This window comes from Hyaena hyaena, unplaced genomic scaffold (assembly GCF_003009895.1).
Source record: "Hyaena hyaena isolate Hyena2069 unplaced genomic scaffold, ASM300989v1 scaffold_43, whole genome shotgun sequence".
Taxonomy (NCBI): Eukaryota; Metazoa; Chordata; class Mammalia; order Carnivora; family Hyaenidae; genus Hyaena; species Hyaena hyaena.
In genome coordinates, this window is record NW_024080675.1 from 2,755,226 (window position 1) to 2,765,636 (window position 10,411).

A 10,411-nucleotide genomic window follows, 5' to 3' on the forward strand; every position below is an offset into this window, starting at 1 on the left:
CACAAATTTCATTTCTTTTTCTGTCTTATCTGTTATCCCTAGGGATGCCATCTCAATGTTGAATGCCATTTACTAGAGTGCCAAAAATGCAGAAGTCTGGCAACCACAAGTGTTGATAAATATATATAAGAACAGTGACAATGCTTACAACTGTTACTAGAGGGTAAACTTTTTTTAATGTCAAAAATGCATAGCAATGATAAACAAATTATAGGCAATAAAGATGCCTATAGAGATCTTTAACTCTACTTAATGTCCCATTTCTTTAAAAAAATGTTTAAATGTTTTTAATATTTTAGAGAGAGAGACAGAGAGTAAGTGGGGAAGAGGCAGAGAAAGAGAGAGAGAGATAGAATCTGAAGCAGGCTCCAGGCTCTGAGTTGTCAGCACAGAGCCCAACAGGGGGCTTGAATCCACAAACCATGAGATCATGAACTGAGCCGAAGTCAGACGCTGACTGAGCCGCCCAGGTGCCCCATAATATCTCATTTCTTTAAAAAAAAAAAAAAAAAAAGGTTTTGGAATATACTAAAATGTTGGAATCTAAAACAGCTAGAGAATACATGCATTATGATGAAATTATCTGTATACTTAAAACATTTAATTTAAAAAGAAATTAATAGGGGCACCTGGGTGGCTCAATCAGTTATGTGTCCAACTTCAGCCCAGGATGTGATCTCATGGTTCTTGGGTTCAAGTCGCACATCGGGCTCTGTGCTGACAGTTCAGAGCCTGACCTGCTTCAGATTTTGTATCTTCCTCTCTCTTTGCCTCTCCCTTGCATTCTCTCTCTCTCTCTCTCTCTCAAAAGTAAATTAACATTAAAAAACTAGAAAGAAATTAATAGGAAACCAACTAGCAGCATGACATTATTGGGAGCTCCACTGGTCCACACCCAGTGAAGCTGGTAAAAACCATGTATTAAAAAGAAGACCATTTAAAGCCATTGGAAGTGAACAGCAAATGAAGAAACATCTATTCAAGAACATCTCTGACAATTCACTAAGAAAGACAAGGGTCTGTGGTATTTGAACCAAGACTGCTCCCTCCTTCCCCCCTCCTAGCTTAGCAAGGTAAAAACTCTACTCCAGACTGGTGCAGCCAGGAACAATAAGCTTACTTCCCTGGAGCACCCAGGTGGAAGGAAGGCTTTTTCCTGGAGGAGCAAAATGCCAGCTGTTTATCATATCCCCAGCTACCTGTGGCTGTGGATAAGTCCCAGACAAGTGCAAGTGAGAGGTGGGCTTCCTTCTTCTGCCCAGCCCTCAATCATGGCATGAGAGCCGAACCTTGGGCATGGTGTCCTGAGAATACTGCAGCTCTGATCACCTTTGCCCCACCTGTGAGTCATTGTCCCACACTGGGAAAGGCTCCTCAGGCTGCTTCTTCCCCCACGGTGAATACTTAGCTCAGAGAGCACTGTTCCCACCTCCATCTCCAAAGCCCTGGCTCAGAGACGTTACCTAGAGGGAGAAACATGCCATCTCTCTCTCTCCCCTACCCCACCTGCCACACACACAGTGGAGTATTATTTAGCCATAAAAAGGAATGAAATTCTGATACATGTTGCAACATGTAAGAACATTAGAGACACCATGCTGAGTGAAATAAAACCAACACAAAAAGACTAAAATTATATGATTCCACTTACTTACGTTCTACTTCTGTGGGGTAAATTTTCTGCTACGTACATTTTATCACAATAACAAAATTAAATTTTAGCAATTTCACTAGAGTGAAAGAGTTAGAATCTAGCCTCAAGTGATTGGAAGTAAAACCCAGTGAAGACAGGCAGGCATTGTTAACTAGCCTTCAATAGAACTTGTAAGGAAAGGAAAGAGAGTGTTAGTACAGAGTAACTCAAAATATTAGAAGGATGTTGCCTCAATTAAGTTGACTTTTAAAACATACTTTAAAAAACCCACAGAGATGAAGATTAGAAGGATGGACATTGTTCATGTAGAGAGACCTGGGAATGTTTAAGAAGAGAAGGAAGTGAATCATGGATAGAATTAAGTTGTACAATAAAAAAAGATAAGTGATTGCTGATAACATCCCAGCTAAAGCCAAATGGAGAATGTAGCAAAGGCACAGGAAAATGACTGGAGCTCTAAAATACAAAGTAGAGATGACAGATGAAGATAAAGAGCCATTTTGATATGTACAGGAGGGGCACTGAAAAACTTCACATTGGTAATTAAAATCAATGTTAAAAAGATATCAAGAAATACTCTTGATAAAAGGCCAAATGTGATCCCAGTCAAAATAGCATGAAAATTGTTCTCAAGTTCATCTGGAAGAATTAATGTAAAAGAACAACCAGAACAAAATTTGACAAAAAATAACATAATGTTATAGTATATCATTAGACACTGTAGCAGAGGAAGTAATTGAAAAAGAATAAAGTTTAGAAATAGACACAAATCCAAAAAAAAATTTAGTATATGATGAAAGTAGTATTTTAAATTAGTGGTTAAAATATTACATTTTTTCAGTAAATAACAGTGGAAAATTTGGAAAAGAAATTTAGTAATTTGTAAGAAGAAAGCTAAATCACCACTTCATTCCTTACATGAAAATAAATCCCAGCGGGATCAAAGATTTACATGTAAAAAAAAATGAAACCATAAAAATACTAGAAGAAAACATGAGAAAATTTTGCAAACCTTAAAATATGAAAGGTCTTTCTAAACATAACATAAAATCCAGAAGCCATAAACTAAAAACCTGAAAAATCTTAATCAACATAATATTAAAATTCTGCGATGGAAAATCACTATCAATAATATAAAAACAACCAACTACAAAAATATTTATTAACATATAAGAAAGGCAAATTTTCTTAATATCCATGAGCTTTTATGAATTAGTAAGAAAGATAATATCTATCAAAAGAAAAACGAGTCTCATTTACCAACAGTCACAAATACGCACATACAGATAATATAAGCACACCAACTTAAGAAATCAAACATTGAATATCAAACTCTAGAACTAGCAATTCTTTTCACAATTAAAGAGCTATTATAGCTTTAGAGAAAATGTATATTTAGAAATATAATATAAAATATAGGTGTCAAGTATATGATTGTCCTGAGAACTGACTGGATTCCCCCCACGCCGCCCCCCAATTTCCACAGGAGTGAAAGGTACAGGACTTTGTGAGACTAGAATGTCAAGTTTCATTTGTAAACTACAATGTTTAGTTGTGCCTACTGCAATTCTCGAATTCAAAATGGACATGCTGATGGCAGTGTACTATAACTAGCAATAAGAAGCTTGTTTATTTATTTAAAAAAAAAAAAAAACAGCGGCTTGCCTGAGCAATCAACTCATAATCTGTGAAAGGTACTCCTTATTCACTTGTGCATTCCTGAGTTTTTGTTTTCTACTGTCAAAAGTTCACCAAATTAGAAAAAACATCACTGACCTAGTACACTTATCAGATAGCATCTTTTTTATTTGTAATATACAAAACAAGTTATTATATTGGCAGTCAACCATTTGCAGAGATCATCCCTGTACAATTTTACACCGTAAAAATCAAATTTCCAAATATGCACTTGGTTATTAGTTCTATTTTTAACCTGCCACTCACATACTGTCATGTACTTAAAATTCAGAACATGTTTACATTATCCATCCAGCAGGCTAATGCAACTGCACACCAGACAGTCATGCATAATTCAAACCAATATCCTCAGGCTTGCAAATCTAAGTCAAGGCTGCCTTTAAAAAAGCTAGGGTGTGACTTTAACATGAATAAAGTATATCTAATTTTTCTTTTTATGTGACAAATTGATACTTGCTGCAATGGAATGCCAAAAATGCAAAGCCACTGTACAATATATCTTTACGCTATTGAAAAATGAGATAATTGAAAAAATAAATAAGGCAACTACAGTAGTCTTAGGAAATTAATTCTAAATAGTGAAAGAGATCAAGCCGAACAAGATTCAAATAACAAAGCTCACATTATAACAATAGATTATATGAAGTTTTGCCAACAATCAGAATGTACATAAAGTTAGAAAATCAAGGATCTAAGTTACACTGTGAAATGGAAGTTCTTTTTACACTTAAATTCAAATTACAATTTTAATATCTGTAAAGTTAGTTTCATTTAAATTCCTTAAATAAAACCTCTACTACTGAATTTCTATAACGAGTCATATGTCTAGAAATGGCTAGAAAAGTTTGAGTCTAGAAAAGCTTGAGTCTATCAAATTTAAATTGAAGTTTATTGGCTAAGTATGTCAAGATAATAGCCCTGAATATCTACCGTACCAGACTCTAGTCTCTGTCACCTTTACAGTTGAGATCTGATTTTTTAAAAACTAAGAAAAGAAAGATAACTGGTCTTATCTACAAAGGTCTACTTTAATGCTACTAAAAACATAAGTATTTAAAATAACTTGAAATGTGACACATAACTGATCTGGATTAAAATTCTCATAAGCAAAAATAAATGTATATATTTTTTATAATTTTTTCCTCTCAGAAGCTTCAAATTTGACTAGTCATTTAAAGAAACCCTCCAGATATGAATGACATCATTGCTCGGGCAACTCAACTCAATTATGAAAATTTCATATTAGTTCTATTCAATATTACAGACACACCAAACATAATATCCTTTACAATGACAGTCCATTAATGTCAAGGTGCAGTAATATGAAGGATGAAATTAATGGGATAGAGAGAAAGGATTCAATGGTATCTGAGATAATGAAAAAAAAGATTAAATGGCAGACCTTTGGGAAATACAGTAAAGGCATGAAGTGTTTTCAATGAAGACAGAGGATCTAGTTCAGGTACATCGAATATATCGTTTCAGTTTTCTTGTAGAGATGGAAAATTTAAACAAAAGTTCAGATGACAGAGTGGATAAATCAAAGATGTCTTCATTGATTAAGACTTGAATTTAATTAGGAGCATATAGATAACACTGTTGGCCACATCAGTCCAATAACTATTCTGCAAGAAAGCAGTAGAAAAAAGTTTTATAGCAATTCAACTACCAATACCAAAGAAACTGATTCACAGAAATTCAAAATTATAATAGCAGTAACAAATGAAAAAGTGTCCTACAAAAGGAAGTTCAATCTCACCTAGCAATATAATAACGGCATGAATCATGCATGGACTGACGTTTTCCCCCTTCTTTAGAGATATACCCCTTGAAATTTCCAACGTTCTTGCCCATAATTACAACGATGTAACATTTTTAAGGCTCTCCAAAGATAAATCAGTTATTAGATCAGAGTTTTCTTCTTTTATTTACAAGCCTACTTTGGAGAATATATGTGGTATAGTATAATTGTTTAAAGTGCACAAAAGTTCAAAGAACAGACTATTTTCATATTAATTTTGAAAGAGACTAATGATAGGCTTTAGAAAAATACCCAGCAAAAAAGAACTAAAAGAATGATTACAGACTATAAACTGCATACCTAAATTATTTTTCATAACTAACTTTACATATTATACCAAAAATTATGAAGGCAATAACATGAAATTTTAATAGTTCTACTTAGGAACATATAAACTCGAAATGTGAGATCTGGGATGAACCTTAGATCATTCTACCCATTCTATCATTTCTTTTTTCTTTTCTTTTTTTTTAATTTTTAAAAATATTTTTTATTTCTGAGAGAGAGAGAGACAGAGAGAGAGACAGACAGACAGACAGACAGCGTGAGCAGGGAGGGTCAGAGAGAGCGGGAGACACAGAATCTGAAACAGGCTCCAGGCTCTGAGCTAGCTGTCAGCACAGAGCCCGATGAGGGGCTTCAACCCACAAACTGTGAGATCATAACCTAAGCCAAAGTCGGACGATTAACCAACTGAGCCACCCGGGCGCCCCTCTTTTTCTTTTCTAACTAGGCTTCATGCCCATGGTGGAGTCCAGTGTAGGGCTTGAACTCACGACACTGAGATTAAGACCTAAGCTGAGATCAAGAGTCAGACACTTAACCAACTGAGCCACGTAGGTGCTCCTGCTCAAGCCTATCATTTCTGCAAAAGGAAGCACAAAGAGTCTGTTAAATGCATAAAGTAAGAGCTTGTAGAAAGGATAAGATTAGAAGCCATATTTGCCACTTACAGGGCTGCTGTGTACAGACCTGTTTAACCACACGTGGTGGCTCTCTAACCACTTATCTGATGGAGGTTTAAGCAAAAAAAAAAATAATGAAATTGCATATAAAGTTTTAATGGTAATATAAATATAGCCAAAATTAGGCTAGAGTTTAGATTCAGGTAGAGCTCACAGATGAATCAGATGAAACCCTTCATCACCAACTTCCTCAATTCCCACTCTCCACACCCCCACGGATTGACTTGTACCCCTTGATGGGTATAGTGACTTACGTAGTGTGAGAAGCCTCCCAGGAAAACATCGTAAGCTAAGACCAAATGGAGACACGTCTGGTATGTTAGAGGATGAAGTGCATGTGACAATCAAAAGTTCTGAAAGGAGTGGTGAGACTCCTGCCATTCACAGTAAGGGAGGGACGGCTCTGCTACAGGAAGCTGATCTAAGCTATAGGGCCTGAAGTCAGAGAGAAGCAGACACTCCCCTGCAGGTGATGGCCAGTACAAGGGTCCATCCTGCCAAACAGTTGTGGCCATATGGAAGACAACATGCTGTGCGCGAACTGAAAGGAAGCCTTTAGCTTCTGTCTCTTCAAAGCCCAGAACTCTGGCAGAGGATTCCCCAAGCCAGCCCTAATGCAGAAGAATTTTTTTTCTCGCTTGCAAAAGCATGCGGAGGTGTCATGTGTCAGGGCTAACTGAGTGCCATGGTAGCAGAGGCCAGCTAATGCATTTAAGAAGAGTGTTGATAACATGTCTTGGTGGCAGAACTGGTGAATGAAGAACAGTTTAGAGCCAACACAGGTCAAGAAAGGGAGTAGCAACCTGGCCTAATCTGCAAACTGATGAAGGCGCCTCTTGAGCGCTTTCTGAAATAGTTGAAGGAATGGGCTATCTAAGAGATCAGAGTCTCCATGAGTACGTAAAGCTGGCACTATTAAGACTTGAACGTTAATATTAATGTGAACCTATTCATGTTTATAGGATGTAGAAACCTGTCAGTGTTTGTGTTATATATACACAGGCTTACACAGACACATGCAAGATTTCTCTTATGAGGTTAGCAAGGGTGAATTAATACACTCTGCTACCACTTTCATTCACAAATTAAGAATATAATAGGCTCTATATTAACTCTAATGGTGTGTTTCATGAATTACAGATTAATATAGCTGGTTTTTTCATGATATGCTAGTTTATATTTATTACATATATTTGAAATACACTAAAGCTGTTTATTAAACAGTCTCAGTTCAGTGGAATATTACAAAAAGCAGCTTGTCACTCTAATCTCTACCTTTTAATTGTATGAAATTGAACTTCCCCACAGTCCACTTGATTTGACCTTGGGGCAGAGTTCATACACCCTCAGTCACTTTCTGTTAGTAAAGAATCTCACGTTAGTGGAATTTTTAAACTCCATCCCCAGGTCAAACTCAAATCTCAACTCTCTAAGTTTGGTAAAAGAGAGTTAATAACAATCCATAGCTCAATGAGCTGTTACAAGATAAAATGAATTAGCTAAAGAGCTTAAAATAGTGCCTGTCATACAGTAAGCACTGTAACCCCACTCAAGGATGCCAGATACGCTTTTGTTCACGATACTTTAAGTGGGAGACAATATGTGGTCTGCACTTTTCTCTTTTTGTCTTCTTACTCCCCTTCATCTATTTCACACATCACCTCACCTACCTTCTCTCTGACAACCATCAGTCTGTTCCCTGTATTTAAATGTTTTGTTTGTTTGCTTTGATTTTTAGATTCCACATCAAAGTGAAATCATATGGTATCTGTGTTTGTCTGATGTTTTTCACTTCACATAATATCCTCTAGGTCCATCCATGTTGTTGCAAATCATGGATCTCATTCTTTTTTATGGCTGAGTAATATTCCAGGGCACATACGTACGTGTGCGTGTGAACGCAGGCACGCACATCTTCTTTATACATTCATCTACTGCATACTTGGGTTGCTTTCAAATCTTAACTACTGTAAATAATGCTGCAATAAACATGGGTGCATATATCTTTTTGAATTAGTGTTTTCATTTTTTGGGGGGAAGTGTGGTCTATAATTTTAATCCCCCTACTCCAGCATCTTGGTAACCCAGTTCTGGGATGCTTTCTTCCCTTGCCTCTTTCAACTCTCAATACTATGATGTGTTGGAGTAGGGAAAAGGAACAGCAGAAATTGCTAGGATTGGGGAGCCTGAGTGGCTCAGTTGGTTAGGCTTAGGTCACGATCTCACAGTTTGTGGGTTTGAGCCCTGTGTTGGGTTCTGTGCCAACAGCTCAGAGCCTGGATCTTGATTTGGATTCTGTGCCTCCCTCTCTCTCTCCCCCACTCCCCTGCTCATGCTCTGTCTGTCTCTCTCTTAAAAATAAAGAAACATTAAAAAAAAAGAAATTGTTAGGACTGCCTTAGGGGCTTCCTGTAGGTGGTGGGAAGGTACCACAAATCTCACTTGAGTTCTGGTCACCTGTGGTAGCTTTTGCTGATGTGGTAGTTTCTTCACAGGTGATGCACATAATTCATTTGGGAGATGTTCAGATTCATCTCAGCCTCCTCAGAATAGGGCAGTGAGGTCTTCCCTTGCCTGTGATCAGCAGTCCATGACCCCAATCCCCTTATTAGGTTTGGCATCTCCAGGCTTTCTGGTTGCCTGATTTGTCCCATGGCACCTATCTCCTCTTCTGCTTTCCATGCTTTCTCATGAAGCCCCCCAAAACATCTCTATGCCCTCCAAGAATTTTAAGTGTCCCCTGAAAGTAGGATGGGACCCCCTACCATATCCTAACTTTCAACCTCCAACTCTCTTTCCTTTCTCAGTCTCCTGTTTATCTGATATGTGATAGGAGTGGAAATGTGGGAGATGGAACAATATTTGGGGGTAAAAGAACCAGTCTGGACTACTTCATAATAATACTTAGAAAAGTATCTTACTCACACCGTCAGGGGGTGTTAGCCTTAGATTTAATAGAGGCGATGTGGGAATGTAGTACTATCACTTCCTCATCCCATTTTGGGTCCTTCCTCATTCCATCTTTGGGTCCTTCATCACCAATCCCAAATAACAAGTCCCGAGAACAGCTGCACTAAACAGCCTGACATAGGAATAGAATATCTTGCCCAAACATCACAGTAAACTGTTATAAGTACAGGTCCTAATGCACAAAGTAAAGAGATTAAATGCCCATGTGAGCACAGGCAGGGGTGGAAAGTTTATGTATTCTATGTATTCTTTCTTTTTTTTAATGTTTATTTACTTATTTTGAGAGTGGGGGGAGGGGTGGGTGAGAGAGAGAGAGAGAGAGAGAGAGAGAGAGAGAGAGAATATGAATGAATGAATCCCAAGCAGGTTCCATGCTGATGCCAGGCTAGATCTCATAAACCATGAGATCATGACCTGAGCTGAAATTAAGAGTCAGACACCTAACTAACTGAGCCACCCAGGTGCCCCTGTATTCTACGTATTCTGAACAATGATCCTCTCTACTCCTAGTCATAATCTGCATATGTAAAGGAGGAATCTGTTGTCAAGCTATGCAAGTAGGAATATAACTGTCAAACACGAATGATTTATCCCATTCATGGGCAAAATAAGATAAATACAAAATGAGAAAAAGCATAAAGAATCACACTCAAAAGTCCAAATACATGGATCAATTAATGCTTTATGCCAATAAGGGAAATAGCAAGTTTTTAATTGGGAAAATCAGGTTCATTACTTTGTTCCAGTTAAATACAAAAAATTATTGATTTATGGTTTGCCTCCCTCTCTCTCTGTTTGTAACTATTTTTCCCCCTTCCCTTCCCCTGTGGTCTTCTGTTAAGTTTCTCAATTTCCACATATAAGTGAAAACCTATGGTATCTTTTTCTGACTGACTTATTGCACTTAGCAAAATACCTTCCAGTTCCGTCCACATAGCTACAAATGCCATGATTTCATTCTTTCTCATTGCCAAGTAGTATTCTGTTGTATATATAGACCACATCTTCTTATCCATTCATCAGTTGATGGACATTTAGGCTCTTTCCATAATTTGGCTATTGTTGAAAGTGCTGCTGTAAACACTGGGGTACATGTGCCCCTATGCATCGGCACTCCTGTATCCTTGGGATAAATTCCTAGCAGTGCTATTGCTTGGTCATAGGTGAGTTCTATTTTTAATTTTTTTTTTTTTAAATAAAACTTGGCATTTTATTTTTTATTTATTTTTTATGGTATCTCAGATCTAATTTCCCTTTTTTTTTTTTTTTACAAATAGTTTATTGTCAAATTAGTTTCTACGTAACACTCAGTGCTCATCCCCA

The 10,411-nt window shown here is 37.2% G+C and overlaps 1 protein-coding gene across 2 annotated transcripts in view; it reads right to left on the reverse strand.

The window, feature by feature from the left end:
• SYT14 (synaptotagmin 14) overlaps nucleotides 1-10,411 on the reverse strand; it is a 138,964-nt gene that overhangs the window by 94,392 nt on the left and 34,161 nt on the right. The gene's annotated exons all lie outside the window — the stretch shown is intronic.